The sequence below is a fragment of the Epinephelus lanceolatus genome, chromosome 10 (assembly GCF_041903045.1).
Source record: "Epinephelus lanceolatus isolate andai-2023 chromosome 10, ASM4190304v1, whole genome shotgun sequence".
NCBI classification, from domain to species: domain Eukaryota; kingdom Metazoa; phylum Chordata; class Actinopteri; order Perciformes; family Serranidae; genus Epinephelus; species Epinephelus lanceolatus.
In genome coordinates, this window is record NC_135743.1 from 13376974 (window position 1) to 13389161 (window position 12188).

A 12188-nucleotide genomic window follows, 5' to 3' on the forward strand; every position below is an offset into this window, starting at 1 on the left:
AGAATTGGTTAGCTTTAGGCAATAAAAGTTACTGTGGTTAGGTTTAGGAAAAAAAACATGGTGAGGACATACCTTAAAAGGACTTAAAGTTCACATGGATCCGAACTCCAGGGAAAAGTCCTGGGCGAGAGTCTGTTTTTTTGCAACCCATCCACAACCCCAACCTCCCTTCTTACAAGCGCTTGGGACTGCTTCCTTATTTACTGCCATCGGTGCATTGGTCACATGATTGCAGCATTTCAAAATCTGTAAGATATGTATGTTTGGGTGCATTGTTAGTTTTCATAGGAGAACTTTGTGAGAACAGCCTGGACCGAATCACAGCTGTGCCGATATTCAATACAACAGCACTCCCTGTCGTATGACATCAGTAAAATGACATTGACTCTATTGATGTGACTGTAATATTAGGACAATGTTTTTCATTTAGAACTAATTAAATAAGAAAAGAAAGTTTTGTGTTTTAACTGTAAATCACAGTGAGAGCTGTTACAAAAGTGACATACTCCTCAAAATTAACAACACCATCACCGTCGTTTTCCGCAAGCTGAAGCTTGGCTCATGGGCTGATTGAAGAAAAACAGTAGGAGTTTCAAGTAGATCATAAAACACAGAAAAATATGCCCAAGAGGCATTCACAGCTCTGTTGCAATATTGCCACGCCTTTTCTACTTACTCCTGCCCCAGGAAGCTCATTGTGGAGCAGTTCAGCAGTTTGATCAAACTATAAACAATATTGAATTGAATAAATATTTTATTTCATTTGATATTATACAGATTTGCGCTGATGATTGCTGGGTGATGTGTATGTTGATGTTGTCCAGTGTCAAGTTGTAGCAAGTTAAGATGCACAATCTTGCACTGGCGCCCGTGCTAACTACCATACACCACTGATGGAAGCAGCTTTTTTCTGTTGTTTTCTCAAAGGCCCCGAATCTTTTAGGTTCTTAAAATACCTTCAACTTTGTATCATGCCGATAAAATATGTTATTTATTCTACTATGCTATTCCCTACAGAAACATGTTATTTTGTTGGCCTAATATTCCAATCAGAGTATTGAAGACAACATTTACTCAGCATTGTTGGAGATCCTGTTTGCAGCGAGAGCAGCTCAGATTATCATGGCATGGATTCAAATGATAAAATAGGATTCAATTTGAGTGATGCTGTTTACACCAAATTATTATCTTACCTGTGCAAAATAACTTAAAAATAGTGATGTCAGACAATTTTTGCCTCTTTTTAGGTGCCAGGAGTGAAAATTAGTCCTCTTCAACATTTGCTGTGTTATGGTTTCAGAATGATGAAGACAGTTGGAGAACAATTAAGCCCTGTTTCCACCAAACACTTTCAGTATGGTACCTTTGGAGCCAACAGTAACCCTTCAGACATACATACATAGACACTAGCGTTTCCACTGCAAACAGTACTCTTAACTGTGGGCGGGGCTGTTGTCACTCACTGCTCCGTCCAGCACTCACTGTATTTCCTGGCTCTTCACTGTCGACACAGAGGGAAGTCTGCACTTCATTTATCGTCCACAGAAAGAGGCTGCACACCGACATTTTAAGAACAAAACAGAACAGGCTGAGAGTCTCTCTCTCTATGTGGGATATTTAAAAATAGCGGGGTTGTGCATTCAGTCCAGTCAGGTTTAGTGTTGTCGCAGTACACATGAACAGTGCTCCACAGCGCTTTTTTGTGAGGATAAGAATATAGGCAATGCACATAACCCAGTCGAAATTAATACATATAAACACTTGAAGATCCACTCATTACTTGTAGTGTGCATCATCCAACATGGTCAAAGTTGTCACAGTGAAATTCAAGGTGTGATGATTGATTCACGTTGTCAACTCATGCATTGAGTAACATTACAAGTTGAAATTTCACTTGGCCCAGTGAATTAAGTTATTTTTTCCTCCGACACCAGCTGCTGTAAGAGTTACAGTCTACTAATTAAACTCTCCACGGTATGAACAGTGGTCACATGAGTTTCAAAACCAGCCATAACTCAGCCCTGAGCAGAGTGGCCGTCAGCTATTGACCAATGAGTGGACTGCAGTGTTCACAGCTCCACCTTTTAGTACCAGATCTGTGTGTTAGGTACCCCAACAGAGCTGTGGCCAAAAATGGGGACGGCATGGAACGCTTCCATTGGTACCATCCACAACTTTTCACAGTGGAAAAAGAAAAAAGCGTCCCGAACTGAACTGTACCGTACTGCTTGGTGAAAATGAGGCTTAAATCTCTTTCTTTTGCTTCCTTGCCATCTTTTCTCTACATTTCTAGTGACCACTGGTTTAAACAAGAGACATAATTAAGTATGGTCGATGCAACAGAGAAGGAAAATAGTAGTTTGGTGGTGACAGGAAAGTCTCTGAATTTTTTTTTAAACAAGTCAAAGCATCTCAAAGCTATCTTGCCCATTCACTTTTTTTTTCAATGGCTTTAGCTCAGCACTGTCAAACGGTAATTTTCAGTTAGGACAAGATGCACTTGTGCTTTCACTAACTGCAGCTGACTACTATTTAAGTGACCTTATTATTTCTGCCCCCATGAATGACTTCCTCATATCTTCTTTAAAGTGTGTCAAATATTTAACACATGGCGTCCGGGACACTGTAGACACACGCGTCACTGCAGCCAGTCTGGAAATATGGACAATTGACCTATGACTAAGCCACGCCCCCCTCCACTCACTCTGACAAAATATCAACATTTAGTGACCGGTGCTATGGCAGGTGTCACAGTACAATTGATCAGTTGAGACAATCAAATTGTGGTGCATCAAAGTGCCACTGAAGTTAAGGTTTTTGGCTCAGAATATGACAAAAGGATAATGTTTTTTTACCATCTTTACCAAGAGTGTCTCTCTGTTAGTTTGGTGCTACAGTATTTACATTGAATCATTCAGCATAATGTTTGCCAACCTTTGTTATCTCTGCGATTACAGATAAGTTAATGAAGCTAAGCTCCAGAAGTTAACGTTAGCTTAACTAGAGCCCTTTGGACAACAGCTAACAATGATGTACGATCACCAAAGTACAAAAACTAGAACAAAATAGGCTAATGAACTCCTAGCAAACAAGGTGACATGATGAACAACGCAGCTAGGAGCTAACGTTAGGCTAACTTTATCTAACGTTAGCTAGAGATGTTAAAGATAACTTTATATTTCTTTCCAGCAAAGTGACAATATGTTGCCTCAAACACGATGTTGACTTACCTTAAAACAAATGTAGACATCGTTATTCTTATTCACATTGAGTTGATGTTGTGGTCTACCACACAACTTAATCCAAATGAGACACTTTTCTCGGTTGAGATGTGGTTTATGAAAGGGTAAAAAATACACCCCGTCGCCCAGCCTCTCAGGATACCTTGTGTACCCCATGCACACCATTTGACCATTTTTAAACCTCAAATCTCAGAAAAAGCTCATAAAACCAAACGAAACTCACTTGCTGTAATGCATTTCAATGGACGTCCAGGCAGAGAATGTCCGAGTGTATGGGAATGGCTATACGCACTGTGATTGGCGCATCACATTTGAGGGCGGGGCTTAGCCATAGGTCAATTGTACAGCAGCTTACAATGTGAGAAGAAGCAACAAAGGACTAGACTGCAATGCACAATTTGAGGGAGCTGACAGGATCAGATTTCACTGGAGTTGTACCTTGTGTGACTTGTGTGTGACATGATTGATTGATCGATTGATTGATTGATTGATTGACTGATTGACTGATTGATTGATTGAGAAAATGGCCTTCTCCATGACATAAACACAGAATAATGAACATGTTTTGGTACATGAGCTCGATTTTGCCGTGTCCCAAGTGCAAAGTACTCTACAAGAAGTAAGAGCTACAGTTTTTGTTGTTGTTGTTGTTATTGTTTTTGTGAGCCTTATCACGATCTTTCCAACCTGTTCATTATTAGTTAAAAAAAGAGAGAGACTACAATTCCATCGAGACCTGTTTCAGGAGGAGACATCTTATTTTCAGAGGTAAATCTAGGGTGAGCACAAAGTGTTTTTTTCACGTCTCATGATGTTAATCTGTTTGTCTCTATCTTAAAGTTCCACCGTCAGGCTAAAAAGTTAAGAAAGGCGGTGCGATCAGAAAAATGTAAAAACATACTTGATATTAAAGTTCTGTTTATGTGTAGAAGGTTAGTTAGCTAAATCTGGATCACTCACAGAGCTAAGACAAACTATGTCTTCCAGACAGTTAAACATGTTAGGCCTAGGTTCTTATAGAGCACCGTCTCACTCCGAGGAAATATGGCACTAGGGCAGTACCTTACGGTGTCAGAAACCAACAAAAAAAGGCACCCTTTAATGATACGCAGCCGGTTGCCATTATAGTTTAACGGAGCCAGCAGGGGGAAACGTGGCGGGACAAGGACAAAAGTTAAGGCAGCTAAAGTCCAAGTAGACTGGAAGGGAGAGGTGGCGAATGGGTCCCACAAACACTGACTTGTCACCCGACAGAACGGTATTCGCGTCCTGTAAGATTCTAAAGCCAAAGCCTGTTCTGTTTTTCCAAAACCTAATCACTTCCTTTTGCTTCCTAAACCAAACCAATTGTGTTAGTTGTTGAAGGAAAAAAAAAGGTCAGTTTGTGGTATTGTACCAATGATGTGCATTTCTTTTGAGACTGTATGTAAACATTAAATTTCCTGTGAAAACGGAAGTGTATCTTAAAAGAAGAGAACATGACACATCCATTTTTTCTTCACCAAAATGTTGCTGCATCACAGCATTGCCCCCAAAATAGCTTTTTACACTGCTACTTTTTTAATCTGTCACTTCTGACATTCAGAATCAGTGGTATATGATCAATGTCAGCACAGTTTAAGTTGCTAATATATAATAAGCCATCTATGATTCATCTGACTGTGTTTAAGGTTTTCCCTTCTTTGAACACATGATAATGACATGTATATTGATTGACTGTAATATAGTGACAAGTTTGATCACGCTGTTTTTATTTTTTCCATTTAGTACAAATTAAATAAGACAAGAAAGTTCTGAAGCAACATGGCCAAATTGTTTATTTGCCAGTTCACATCACAGTGAGCACTGTTACATTAGCTTAACTAGCGCTGTTACAAAACGACCGCTGTCACTCTTCAGTGCCAGCCCGAAGGCAATGTGGCCAAATCGTTCATTTGCTGGTGCATATCAGGTCGAACTCTGTGATAATGTCAACAAACTCTTTGAAAGAAACAGCATTGTCACCATTGGCATCCAGCTTGCTGAAGAAACTCTCCATATCATCTGAGCTGTAGTCCTAAAGAAAGAAAGAAAAACAGTCCAAGTTGTAAGTAGATTGTAAAACATGGAACACGTGTCAGAAAGGCATCCACAGCTCTCTGCCACAATAGTTACATCTTTTCTACTTACTACTTCAGGAAACTCTTCATGGAGCAGTTTGGTGAAGTCGTTTTTGGTCAAAGTGATGTAGTTTCCTTGTGGTCCAGTGTAATTATGAAAGGTGGTCATGAGGAGATCCATTGCATCCGCGATCCTTGACATGTTGGCTGGAAAAAGAAAAATTGTGTAGACTATGTATATCATGGTTTATTTATCTATTCATGTTCACGGCTGGGGTAATGCAGTGATGTGGTAATTAACCAATAAAGGCAAGTTGTTTCTTGTGAATGGCTGTGGCTTTACCGCTGTCACACACTGTGCACTTATTAACTGTTTTTTCCCCAGAATTCCTGGTTGCCTTTCTTCACCAATTTCCAATCAGTATCTTGATTGTCTCTACTACAACTAGAACTGTCATAATCTTACTATAGATTTACATGTTAATATTCAGACGTACACAAACCACATCCGAGAGCTCATTCATACATGTCATGCCCTGTATTACTACAAATCAGGTATCAGATATTTAGATAATTGCAAAATGGTTAATGCTGTAATTAAAACATATTTCCACTTACCGAAATTGTATGATAACCTCAAGATGCTGAGATGGAGGCAGAGAGGGATTTGTGAAGACAGCACGGACACAAACCTTTTTAGATACAGGTTGACAAACCCTCTTTCAAAGCGCCCACCCCTCTTTCTGTCTTTCCTCCTACAAAATGTCAAAAAGCAATGCTGGAATGTACTCTGTCCTGCTTTTCCTCTGACATAAGTGCCCTTTCACACCAGTTATACCAGTTTTGGGAAGCTACAGTTCATATAGGAATTCTCATGCAAGTAGATGGTTGCATGTAACGGTGATCAATATCACGTCCTTTTAGTTAATCCGATAAGGGAATGATGCTGCAACAGAGGTCGTCCTCCCTAACCATCAGCAACTATAATGACATTGTGGTGATCCAGAGATAGAAAATAGTACCTCATAACAAATGGCTTGAATTACAGAGGAAGGTCTTCTTTATTAGAGAGAATAATGCACTTTATTGAACTGTACTGAGCTTGTTTTGGTACAAGTGCTCAGTTTCACCATGTCCCCAGCGCAAAGCAATCAACTTGTACAAGAACTATAAGTCAGAAAATTAAAATATTAAAATTTATTCTTCAAATATTTTATAGGCCATGTTACACTCTTTGATTATTAACACCAGAGGAGGCTGGTCCACAGAGGCAGAGGAGGTCACTCCTCCTCTATTTTTAAAGGGAAGAGAGAAATCCAAATTCAAACAAGATTAATTGTTTAGAATACAGAATTGGCAAATTTCACTATCATTTCTTAATATTTTTTCAGTCCTCTAAAAAAAAAAAAAATAGATTGAGATACTACAACAGGGACATATACAGGGCAAGCAAGAGTGAAAAGTGCAGTCTGTGTGAAGCAGGACTATATGTTCATACATGCCCAAAATGTCCCCCCCCCAATATATAACATGAAACTGAAAAACAACAACATTGCTATTCTACGATAGGCAACCACATACCACCATCCGACATAATGTCATCATCATCATTATAACTAAACATAACAAGTCCCCATTATTATTACTATCAGTTCAAGTATTGCAGTTCTGCATGTGGTTTGTCCAAGTGGAGTTGCTGTAGCAAATGCCATGGCTGGTTGCCATGGTTGCCATCAACGTTGTTGCCAGACTGCTGTATGGGTAATGTCCCTGGCAGGCCATGTAAATTTGTCTCTCTATTCATTACTAAATAAAAGTGGAAAACGAGAATGTAATATGAGCGTTACGTAGGCTATACTGTAACTGTTTATTGTGATTTTGTAAAGTCTTATGAAATTTTGATGTTGTGAATGGTTATTGTTTTGCAAAAAAGAAACGTTTCTCATGTGTTAGTGAATTTGTACATATTTTACTTTAGAATTTCAATGACAGGAAGTAAGGGTGTGTGTTTGAGGGGGTGGGGGGGCATGCAGATTTGGTCCCCCCCAATGTTGACTCCATGGCTACAGCCTTGGTGTGAAGTGGTGGTGAGGGGCAGGGAAGGACGGGCTTCTGCTGTCCTCCTGCAGGATCTGTTTTATCACCTCAGTGTACTTCTTGTGTTTTCATGCTAATCTGTTATTGGCGAAAACACATGAAAAATACTGCAACAGAAGACATCCTCCCAGTCAACAACTACATTGCGTTGGTCCAATGATAATTCCCAAAGTTCATTTTCAATTAGCTACCACTGTTTTGTACATGAGTATAATAACATGATAGATTAATACAATAGCATATCAGAAAAGAAATGATAATGTGCAAAATCTTAACTACTCCATTTCTGTTTTTCAGATTTATGTATCACTTTTTTATCGAGCAGTAGCTGCTTCAGGCAACACAACAGTCAGCTTTTTGTAGCAGCCCAGGAGGGCTGTTAAGCTAATGGTAAGAATGGATTTGGACTGGGGGTCGTAGCAGTAACAAGACACTGCAGGGGACCACGTGAAGAGCTCCGTCTGGCCTTGACCCATGACGGGACAGGTGTGTCCATGGTGCTGCCACACACACCTCCACTGGGCCTTGATCATGATATGGTATATGAGCTGCAGTGACACATTGTGTACACAAGGTTAATTCCCATCTGCAGCCAGCAGTAATTGACCCTTTGCTGAGTCCTGCCCCCGGATGCAGACCGGCCAATCATAACACAGCATGGGGCCGGCTCAGACCAGGGTCTGATAACAACACAGCTGTGCTCCATTGATTCTAATGCAGTCGTTTCAGATTTCCTTCCTTTTCAGGCTGGTTTTGTGGATTTGGAGCTAAATGTTGTGCCTGGGGCACGTCGTGTATTAATGATACTCGTTACCTGGAGAGGTTTCTTCCCTGTTCCAAAACCAAAATCAAACCCTGAAAAGTGTAGGGTTAGCTAGCTAGCTACTGAAGATATAGCCTACTGAATGTATACACATGCTGCTTTTGCTTTTTAATGATTATAACAGTGAAACAAAGACCGACCCTGCTGTACAGGAACCAGTGAAGGGAAGCAGGGAAACTTTGCTGATATTCAACCAGCTGTGTGTCATCACAGTGTGTGCAGATGAACAGTGTTTGACAGCAGCTGGTTCAGTATCAGCAAAGTTTCCCTTTATATTCATTGTCTTGTGTGGCGATCAGCAGTGATGTAGTGGTTCACTTTTACACTGTGATCTGTAGCCTATAGTTCGGCTTTAGCTTCTAACTATCTTTGTCTTTTTAACCTGTTGTTGCTGCTGAGTCAGTTTGACATCCTGGATATATCCTTCAAACACAGACTGTAGACCCCTCTGTCTGCTTCTCTCTGCAATCACTGTTTCATTTTTCCACAAATATGATAATATTTCTTCAGGGAGTGCAGTTAGTTACAGTTTGGGCTCCACGCTTACCATCGCAAAGCGGGGCTTAGCGAAAGGTCAATTGTTTTTTAAGAAACTGTAAGCCATTGTTTTACTGCTCGTTTTTTGTTGAACATGAGAAGTAGCCAAATAGTGTAAAACAACATGATGCTGTGGGATGTTTTTCTCATGTCCTCTCCAGTTTTTTGAGTCAACAGCTGGCACTGATATATTTGAGGTGGAACCATTGTTTAATTAATTTATTTTTTAAAATTTTACAATTGTTTTAATTTCACGTGTGTCCATTAAGTAATTTTCTACCCTATTAGTACTTTATGGACTTCCAGAAAAGAAGAAAAGGGAAGTGACATGTTTATTTTGGAGGGAAGTCAAATGAATCACATGGGGTGAGCATAAATTCTCACTCATTTTTACCCATTGCTATTTGCTTCACTCCTCAAATAAGACTACAATTCCAGTAAGATCATTTTCAGGAAGTGATGATGTCAGTCTGTTTGCCTCACACATAACGTTCCACCCTAACAGGCTCAATTATGAGGGGAAAAAATAATGTAAAAACATACTTGACATAAAAAATTCTGTTCATATGTACAAGGTTAGCTAGTCAAATCTGGATCACTCACAGAGTTAAGGCTACATAAAATAAATCACTATTCTTTTAAAATGCAAAAAACTTGAAAACTCCATCTCTTTTTTCAGAAGTCATGAGACCAAAATGTTGCTGCACAACAAGAATGACCAAAATATTTTTACACCACTGCTTTTATCTCACAGCTGTAGCTACTATTTAATTTACCACTTCTGACATTCAGAATCAGTGATACACGTTCAGTCAGCACATTTTAAGTCACTATATAACATCCAGCAATGATTAATCAGCATGTGTTTAACTAATTTCTAACTTTTTAAAAGATATAATGATATATATTAATTAACTGTAATACTGAGGCATTTTTTCCACTTAGTACAAATTAAATGAGGCAGGACAAGGCAATCTGGCACTGTTATTTATTTGCCAGTTTACACCAACATCATCCGCCACTGATGCAATGTGGCCAAATCATTTATTCTTAAGTGTAAATCAGTTTGAAGTCTTTTACAATAAGGACAAACTCTTTGAAAGAAACAACACCATCACCATCGGCATCCATCTTATTGAAGAAATGCTTCATTTCAGCTGTGTCCATGTTCTTAAGAAAGAAAAAAACAGTAGCAGTTGTAAGTTGATTGTTAAATATCAAACATAATATGTCAGGGAGTTAATTACAGCTTACTGTTGTGATAGAGAAATATCTTTTCTACTTACTGCATTGGGAAACTCCTTTCGGAGCATGACACGAATTTCTGCTTTGGACATAGTGTTTTTGTCTCCACCCCTTCCAGCGTATTCTTTGAATGTGTCTGTGAGCAATTCCAATGCCTCTCTGAGGTGGGCCATGTTGGCTGGAACGAGAAAACATCGTTGACTGTGTTTATTTATTCAGTCATTTAGTTATTTGTATATTTTACATGGCAGTGGTAATGCAGTAATGTGATAATGATTCATGCTAAATGTAAACACTACGGTTGGACTCTACTGCTTTGGTACGTCCAGCTGAAACACTGGGAGGAGTTGAATGAGCCGCTTGCTCAGATCAGAAATGTTACAGCCCAACACATTTCCTCGTATTTGTCATGAATCAAAGAAAAATATTTATTACAAGCAAAAGTTCAGATTTTCCTTCACTTTAAATCTTGTCCTTGTCATCTTTCTCAGTCCGTCAGGCGTACATACAACATTTCTCCTGACCACTGGTTTAAACAATGATCAAGTACAGTCAATGCAACAGAGAAACAAGTTGGCGGTTTGGTGTAACACGTAAGTCTCTAAAAGTTTCGTAAACAATTCAAGGCATCTAGACGCTGCTTCCCGCTGAATGGCTTTGACTCGGCACTATTACTCACTGTCTACTTACTAACTGGTTTTCCTCTAGAATTCTTGGTTGACTTGATTTACTGTAATCCCACCAAATTTGCAATTGCTGCTATGAGATATATTATTCAAATTAGAACAGGTAAAATCTCACTACAGATTGACATGTTAATCCCAATTAGACGTCACACCCCAAACAATACACAAACCACACCCAAACGCTTCCTCATGTATCTCCTGCCACATATTGCTATGTATCAAGTATCAACTACTAAAACATTATTGCTGCATAAAATAAGATTTAAAAAACACATTTCCTCTTACCAAGATTGTATGAAAACTTTCTGAAGTAGAGATGTTGAGATGGAGGCAGAGAGGAATTTGTGAAGAGAGCACAGACACAAACCTTTTTAAATACAACTTGACAAACCCTGTTCCCAAGCCCCCAAGTCTTTTCTCTTAGAAAATGTCAAAAACAATGCTGGAAATGTACTCTGTCCTGCTTTTCCTCTGACATAAGTGCCCTTTCACACCGGTTATACCAGTTTTGGGAAGCTAGAAACTATATAGAGATTCTCATGCAAAGAGATGATTGCATGTATAGCAGTAAGTAATGGTGGTCAATATAATCTCCTTCCAGTCTGCATGTTGAGGGATCATTTAATCCTCTTAATAAATTGGTATCTACAATCTGTAAGAATATTTTTCCACTCAATCTGAAAACATCAGTTTTCATACTTCAGGGCAAATACTGACCATCAGTTTTTGAACATTATTAGTCACATTAGCAGGGTTGATCCCTTGGCTATCAGTATCTTCTGTTGTTACCCGCCTCATTCCCAGGGTGAAATCAGGAAATGTCAGTTTTATGCAGAAAGCCCTCTGAGTCTTTTCGGGTAAGCGCCTACAAGCTTTTCACATCTGGATTCGGGACTATTATCCAATTCTTCCTGGCAGATCTCCATCAGATTGGATAGGAAGCATGTGTGAACTTTTTCCTCATGCTTTCAGAGTCCTTTAAATGTCATTTCGCAAACCCCAAGTGTGTTGTCATATGCCTTTTACTCAAAAGTGTCTTCAGTCTATAGCCATGCCACCAAAAGGACCTGATTGATGGTCAGCCTTCTGGCAGGTTCTTCCATCTCTGCAGAGGATGTCCAAGCTCTTTTTGAGTGATAGTTGGGTTCTTGGTCACCTCCCTGACCAAAGCCTCTCTTGGAACCTGGCAGTTTGTTACATGACAAGGCAAGTGAACCCAAAGGCAGATAAAACACACACTAGGAGCAGGATCTAGTGGGTGATTTATTGGTGATAAAATGAGTGGAGGAGCATTGGGAGGCAAAGTCCGATGTTGGGGAGTGAAGCAGGGGAGCTGGGCTAGGGTAGGTGGCCAAGAGGTTCCAGGGCAGGGAGGTGAAGAGGAGCAGATGTGGGTCCAGGTGGGTTCTTTGTTAGCAGGAGTGTCCGTGCAGGGGGAGAGCTGATGTGATGGCAGTGG

The 12188-nt window shown here is 39.7% G+C and overlaps 2 long non-coding RNA genes across 2 annotated transcripts; both read right to left on the reverse strand.

Moving 5' to 3' along the window:
- Positions 1–5033: 5033 nt before the first annotated feature.
- On the reverse strand, positions 5034–6068 carry LOC117266401 (uncharacterized). Its single transcript, XR_013492118.1, has 3 exons — positions 5960–6068; positions 5412–5548; positions 5034–5298 (listed from the first exon to the last, which is right to left on the reverse strand). It is a non-coding gene; the product is annotated as an uncharacterized LOC117266401 (long non-coding RNA).
- A 3703-nt stretch (positions 6069–9771) lies between these two features.
- Positions 9772–11123, reverse strand: LOC117266448 (uncharacterized). The gene is made up of 3 exons (XR_004502491.2): positions 11015–11123; positions 10085–10221; positions 9772–9968 (listed from the first exon to the last, which is right to left on the reverse strand). It is a non-coding gene; the product is annotated as an uncharacterized LOC117266448 (long non-coding RNA).
- Between the last annotated feature and the right edge of the window lie 1065 nt (positions 11124–12188).